Genomic DNA, 8,347 nt, shown 5'->3' on the forward strand with positions numbered 1-8,347 from the left:
TGGATTAGACAGGCTCTCCAATTAGGTTGAACTTGAGAGAAAAAAAAAACAACTAGGTGGGAGATATGGAAGTTCTTGGCCTAAATGGGGCCATCGTTGATTTTTTATAGGATTCTACCATCATTTCAGTTAAAATCCATTGGCCATCTCTTTCAAATCTGATGTGAAAATACCCAAAAACTCTCTTCTCCTTCGAATCAAAACACAGTTTTAAACCTGTACATAATAATGCCATCTTCTGTTCACTTTATTACAAAATATCCCCTCCAGAATGTGTAAGAATCAATGTCAGTTTTATAAATAATTGTATTTATCAACACTAGACAACTACAATGTAAAATGATAGAAGTTTTGGGAATAGGAAGCAGCATATTACTGTCTTAATCAAACAATTGAAATGTAATTACCTCCAGCTGCAATTTGATGCCCCCACATTATGCTTCACATCAATTATCTACTCCTACTAGACTACCACTAATTGGTGTTATTGTACAACACTTTGTTTCATTTTTTTTTTCTCTATTCAAGAAGTGGGTTTTAGTAATTTTGTAGTGTACGTGATTGTCGTAATTGATTGTTGCTGTGACATTTTCGTTCTTATAAAAACATGATTAGACACCATCGATTTAGATGAAAAGTCTCTTCTATATAAATCTTTTTTCACAATCAATAAATTCAAATCAATAATTTTGAAAATTATCAAAACGAAATAAAATAACGAGGGCAATTCCAATTTACATTATGCAAATGAAAAAATTAAAAAAAATCATTAGAATATGTAAATATATTTTTGATAAATTTAAATATATAAAAAATTTTCAATATACAATTGCCTATATTCTATGAAAATTTTTTTAACTAATCTAATTAAATTCAAACACATGCTTAGTACACAGTAAGATAGAAGAATATAAAATTTTCTAAACCAAACACGTGAGAGGGAAAGAATATACAAGATTGGTGAGTGATTGGAAGTAGCAATTGTTGGGGTTGGATTGTGAGTTGTGAGAGCTTCATGATAAGTTTGGTGTGTGTTTTGATTGGATCCAAAAACAGTCTCATCCCTGTCTGAAATACTTGGCTCCAATGGACCCCATTTCCCACATGGGTGTATAGTGTAGGCTGCTGGCTGAGGCTCCCTCCCCCAAGTGCATGTTAGCCTAAGCCCCTCCCTTCTTTCTCCTTCCACCTTCAAAGGAGAGAATAGAGATGGGGAATGGGTGCCTGTCAAATGATAAAAACGGAGTTAACATTTGATGTGATTGGCAACAGACCCCATAAAGTATATAAAAAAAGAAATTAAAAGGAAAAAATATGTTGCAATGGGGGAGAGAAAGAGGAGTGGGGACTGCCAAGGCAGGGAGTTATGATGTCTAGTGCATCGGGAAACAGCTCCCGCGCTGTTTTCGCGCGCCTCTCACTGAAACGACACCCCGGAAATGGGACCCAAGAAACAGGGTGAGCCAAGTGCTTGTGTTTTTTTCTGGGTCTGAGACTGAGCCATACGGTTAGCAGCAGAAGGAATGGGAGTGATCTACGAGTCTTGATCTCTAATAAACAACTGCAGTAACTGGGAGTGTGGGTTAAGAGTGTCACATTGAAACCTGAGTCAGTCAATCAGTCAGTGAAGCAGTGAAGACTGAGCACTGTTGTTTTGGCATGGTAACTTTCAGGTTTTTTTTGGGGGGGGGGGGGTTTCAGGTGTAGTATTTCTGTCTTGCCTCTATGTCTTGTCTTTGTTATTTGGGGTCCCCCAGCCTGCTTGTGTTTTTGTCATCGATTGCCTAACTTTGAACGAAGAAATTTTCTTTTATAATATGTGCTTCCTACTTTGATTAATAACAAAATAATTGAAGATTTTTTAAATTTTAATAATTAAAATTCAATTCATAATAATTTCAAGAAAAAATGAATATTATTGGGAATGCATCTTTAATTTCTTAGCATTCTTAAAAAAACAAATTAAGAACAAAAACAAGATCTTGATATAGATATTAGAAATTGCTTCTCTCTTTTTTTTATAATCAAAGCAAAATGAGCTGTAAATTGTTTCCTTTGTTTCAAAAATAAAAATCCAACTTGAACTGAATTTGGCATTGATTAGGATTGATGATTATTATCTTGTTTCCCAATTGTGGTTTTAATGATAATCCCAAATGGGACAAAATTAGTTAAATCTACAAATCAGAAAAGCTCCTATAGTCCCAGCTATACCTTAGTCCCATAGAATAATAAAAACAATACAAATATGATGCACAGGTTTTCAACATACTACAGTATACAAAACTTTTATTAATTTTGCTGTCTCCAGTGCAAACTACTTTAATAGAGTTAAAGAAATGTTTATTTAAAATTGAAAGTTTAATTTAATTAATTAATATTATTATTATTAAAAAAAATAATATTTAATAAATTTAAAATTTAAATCTCGATACTTATAATATTTTTTTATTTATGTATAAAAAAAAAAAGTTTACTAGAGTAAGAGGATAGCTAATGAGTTATGTTTTGATGAAATTTTTTAAATTATATTTAACCCACAATCCAACATTAACAAAATAGGAGTAATAAAAAGTTATAAAGTGAAAAGTTTGATACATTTTTACGTTATTCGGACTTAATTAATTATACTAATTTTTCAAAGAAAATCACATATAAAAAATAGATTGTAAATGTTAATATTTAAATCGTAAATCTGTTAGATGTCATTTTAAAAAAATGATTGTATAATTAATTAAATTAAAATTTGAAATTTTAAAAGTGTTTAAATTACTTTATTTTAATTTAAAATCTCTAACCAAAGTCTTCCACACAACTTTTACTATTATATTAGATATGTTTAAATATGCATACTTGTTTATATATATTTTTAGGATATATTAATTTATACAGCGTAAAACTTTTTAAATTTTACATATTTTTCTAACTCTTAATTTTAATAGATTAAAACGATGAGAAAGACAAATAAAAATAAAAAAAATTGTTTAATCTCATCTATTAGATCTTTTGAAATCAATGGTTAAAAATATGTGTAAATTTTAAAATAATTTACACTACATAAGTTGATCCCTATATATTTTTTATACATATTTATATTTTTATTCAATCATAAATATCTTAGCATTCCCACGTTACATAATTACAATACTATAGTTCAATCAAAATCCAATTAAATAATTAGGCTTTCTTTCATCTTAACAAAGCTTTTTGCAAAATTTTGAATGCTAATTTAATTAGCTGGTCTCCCTTTCCGTCCTCCAAAAAGAAAAAGAAAAACTATAGGTGGAGGAGATAATGCAAGGTGGATTTTTAGTCCTAATTTCAAATAATCTATCTCTTTTATAACCCCCCAAAAAAATCGTTTTATATACAAAAATAATATTATATTTTAAAAATTAATCATTTTAACAAATACTTATCTCCATTATTTTTTTAGTACATAAGAAGGTAAAGACCTCAGAAAGTTTGGAAAAAAATAAATTTGCAATTACTAGATATCGAATCCAAGTCTAATCGGGAAACACCTCCTAAAGAAGGTGGATGAACATTCGGGATAAGCCATATGTTCAATACTTATCCCCCATTATTAGCATTGCCATTTGCCACCAAAGGCAAATGATATTTCAAAGGGATTAGAGAAAAAAAAAATGAAGAATATATATAATTATATTTTTATAGACAAAAAGTAGCTATGCATATGTGTAAATTTGTTGTGACTAATGGCTATTGACATCACAAATTAATTGTTTTATAGTATGATGACGATGTACATTCAAAATTTTTCAAACTTCAAAGTGCAATTAAAAAAGGAAGAAGATTCCCCCTCCCACCTCTTTTTTTTTTGTTAATCTTTTCTTAAAGTAGTAATTAATCTTTTATGCATATGAGAGCCTAGCTATTAAAAAAAAAAATTTTAAGGCACATGCAAATTTAATACTTGAAAATCATTAATTAGAATACCCACGTACTTCACAAGAATGCTTTTGACTATGAGACTGTCATCGATTACATGTAATTTGAAATAGAAATTTTAAAAGCTTTTTATTTGTTTCAATTATTTCATTTTATTTTTTAAAAGAGACATCTCCCTAATCAAAATGCAAATACAGGCAATGCTTTTTGATAGGTTACAATTTTTAATGGGTTACTATGTAGAGTTAAAAAAATTTAAAATTTATTTTGGATTTGGATTATTAGATTTTTCAATTACTCGTACGCTTCTTTACACATATGCATGAAGAATGAATTCCTTCATGCTTTTATAATATCTTAACTTTATTTCTAGCTTAGAATAATTAGTGTCAAGAACCTTCCCTTTTCATAAAAAAAAGAACCTTTTATTATCAAAAGTTGATTTACAACCCTAATCCTGTTTTTTCTTGAGAAGGAATCCTAATTGGCTTCATTAACATATAGACATAAAAGGTTGAATTTGACCTAATAAAGCAAAAATAACAGTTGTTTTTACTTAGCTTTGTTGTCAATATTAAATTAAATGCTAAGCAGCTGGATGGAGGATCAGAGATACCTATCAATCTAAGTATATGTGTTCCATATAATTCCACGTTAGACAATGTGGACTTGATGATTAAGAATCACATAATCAAGAAATCCAATTTGGCAAATGTTGTCACCTTGGATTCTTGTCATTAAGTTTTGATTGGTTGCTTAAGGGAAGTGTTAAATTATAATCCTTACTATAATTATTTCTTAATTATGTATTTCAATCAATTCGCAGTCGTTTCCAAGATTATTAACCACTTCTTCATTTATCTTAAATTTAATGATTATTTTTATGATTTGATATACAAGTCTAAAAAAATTATTAGTTCAAAATTGTTAGGAATTTCATTATTACTTATTAGAACTTTATAATATTTTAATTATAAAACAATTTATAACAAAATATTACCTAACTATTACATGTTGACCCAATTTATTCCAAAACTGAAAGTCCTTTAGGTTGCTATTAAATAAAAAATATAATGATAAAATTTTATAATTTAAAAAATCAAAGATAAATTTGATCTATTCATATAAAATAGAATAACAAATTTATATCTGATCTAAAAGGGATTATGATTTTTCACAGAAACGTGAGTGCTTAAAGACTAATTAAAATTTTGATTAAAATAATGTAAAAAGGTTAGGCAAACGATGCCTGACTTCCTTTTGGGTTTTGGTGTTATATAAATTGTAAGCATAATTTTTCAATCCATCAATAGATTTTAACTCTATCTTCTCCAATTTCTCCAGCGAGTTTGCAAAGAAATAAATCCATATATTTCTCAACTTATATTAATTAATGCTTCACCATTATTATTATTATTATTATTATTATTATTATTATTATTATTATTATTTGTGTCGAAACTATCTATTCTACTACTGGCCACCATTTTTTTTCTTATTTTTTTAAAAATAAGTTATGAGATGGAATTTTATGCAGTTGAAAGATGTTAATCTTAGATGCTCCTATGAAAATGAATTTAGAACTGAATTTAAGATATCATGAATGACACTAATTGAAAATTAAACTGCTAACCACCAGTATTTAAGAAAAATTAAACACTTTTTTCTTGCTTATTTTGCAATGTAAGGAAATAAAATTAATGGCATTAATTTTTGTGAGAAATTCTCAACTTGAAGATAAAATTGATTTGGATGCTTGAAGGAATCTTCCTATCATATCAAAATCTGCGTTTTATGATATGACATATAATTATTACTGCTTTTACTTGAGCAGCTGTCTTCGTGGTTTTGGCCTTTCACCAACCTCTTTATTTATAAAAAATATTAAATTTCTTTTTGCAACACCTGAAACTGGGCCTCTTTCTTTTTTCAACATTGCTATGGCAACAAGATTGTCAATGAACGCTGCCTTTTTTGCTTGATTTCCGGAGGCAATGCGAACAAAGGAATGTTAGTACATTAATTCATAGGCCAAAACTAATGTTTCTTGCAATGATAACTCTCAGAAATTTTGGAGGTTGATGTGTCACTTCACTTTTCAATCAAAATAAATAACGCAAAATGAACAATCTTTTTGACTAATTATTTCATTAAAGCATATTTTAGCTTTCCTGCTTAACAAAATGTTATGCAAAGATCAAACATTTAACAATTTTAAATGGTTTTAGTTTTTTAAATGTACTGTTTTTGTTCACCTTGCACTAACTTTGCTTCTGGGTGACATGACAGGAACAGCTCATTCAATGATGATTGAAGATCATGATTTGACTGGCAAAAGGCCAGCCACCAATAATAGACAACTGAATTGTAGATGATCAACTCAAAACTCAAAACCCTCCACCTTGTGTGTTTGAAGTAATCAATAATATATCAAAATGATGATAACAGATCAAAGTCATCCTCCAGCATATAGCCCATCAAAATGAAAGAAACTTGCATAATATGATAAAATTGCCATGAAAACTGATTAGACAAAGTAATCCATGACAAACCCCACTCCTACTTAAAATTTTGCTATTCATTTGAGAAAAATGAAGTCAAGTACTCAAGTTTCATGGTGATTAACTTACAAATATTAATCAATGAAAGTTAATTGATACTAGTAGGAGTAGCATTGTTGGTGGGCATTGGCAACCAAGTGAGTGCAAATACTATTGAGAATAGTGCATAGGGAAGAGGCGACGAACAGCACTGTGACTGAATTCAGTGAATGACAAATTAATATAGGGTACCTAACTACCTTCACTAGTATTACCGGCCTTTCCCCTGCAAGGTTTCTGTTCGAGTTTAGACATGTCCAATCCTCTTCAGAAAGTTTTGCAATATTGAAAAAAAAAAACCCAAAAAAAAGGAAAAAGAAGAACCAAAAAGAAAGGGCAAGCAAAGCAAGCAACCAAAACCAAATGGACAGCTCTCTTCATTTTGGCCCCCACCCTTTTTTTATAGCGCGCGACTCTCGGGGGGGAGGAGGCTGAGTTATGGGATATGGGTCTCTCTTTGTCTCTCTAACTCTTTTAAAGTATTTGTAATCTTGTAGACTATGCATATATCTGTATAATTTCTCATGGTTTTTGGTTAGACATTCAATGCTTAATTTTGTACTATCATGTGTATATAATTTTTGGTGAAAACTGCAAGATAGATGATGGGAAGGGGGATTGGTGGTCGTCGCCGCCAGCTATTACCTCGTGGCAGAGAGCCAAAGGAGGCCAGGCCATGCCACTTAAACAAAGCTATTTCAGTTGTTGAACGGCCTTTATCTTTTTTTATTCATTTTTGCTCTCTGGTTTTATGTTACATAACTCAAATCACACGTGCTTTGCTTCCAAAATGGTCATAAAAAACAGCATAATCTTCGTCAGATTGAAGCCAGGGCGGGCTGCTGCAATGCAGGGTGGCCCTTTTCACTGTTTACCGTTGAAAATATTATTTCGTACCATTAACAAACAAATATACGGGTATCTTCGATCCCCTTCTGAATCTAATCTTCTTCTTCAATTCCTAAGGTACCACGTTCCCCTTTCTGCTCCCATAACTAAACTATTAAATCACATTATTAGAACAAAACCCAAACATTTTATTTTTCATGAAATTTTTATTCTCAATATACACTTTGGTGGTTGGGAAAAAGTTTTGGAGGTGGATGCATGATGCAGTTGCTATGATTAAAAAATGTAATGTAAAATGCATTCATCTCATTCACATACTCATTTCTTAATTTAGGAACATAACTGAAACATATTAAAATTTTTATAGATTATTATAAAATTTTAAAAACTTATACATTATGTGAGTATAAAAAATAAGTGCATTAGATAACTGTATATAATATTTTTATTAAAAAATTAAATTTGATGAATTATTGGAAAGAGAAGCAATAAATATATATATACATATACTATTATTTTTGGTATGTTTCAATTGTGATTGAGTGGTTGATTTGGTACACCCTAAATCAAAACTTAAAATAAATTAGATATGGAGAATTTGCAAGTGTTGGGAATTAAATATCAACTTTGCAAGAAACCATCTCCTAAAGAAGTTAAATGAACCATTTGAATTAAATTCAAATTTGGGCAGTTGAGATTTGAATGCAAATTAATTGTTCTATGGCCTAACCCACTTATGGAATATTAAAATAGATAGCAAAAACAAAATGACATTGCATTGTTCCACATTTAGTAGACATAAAAGCATGATAGATTTGCTAGCATATGAATATATAAAATAATAAGAAAAATATTTGAAGAAAATTTTCTTCATCAGTTGTTGCTTTGTGCTCTCCAAAAGACAGCATTAGGGGAAAAAAAAAGCCAAGAAAAACAATATGATCTTGACCTTTTCTTCTTCTATTTCTTCATTTTGTAGATATGGA

This window comes from Durio zibethinus, chromosome 1 (assembly GCF_047325235.1).
Source record: "Durio zibethinus cultivar Kanyao isolate XHJ-2024 chromosome 1, ASM4732523v1, whole genome shotgun sequence".
NCBI classification, from domain to species: Eukaryota; Viridiplantae; Streptophyta; class Magnoliopsida; order Malvales; family Malvaceae; genus Durio; species Durio zibethinus.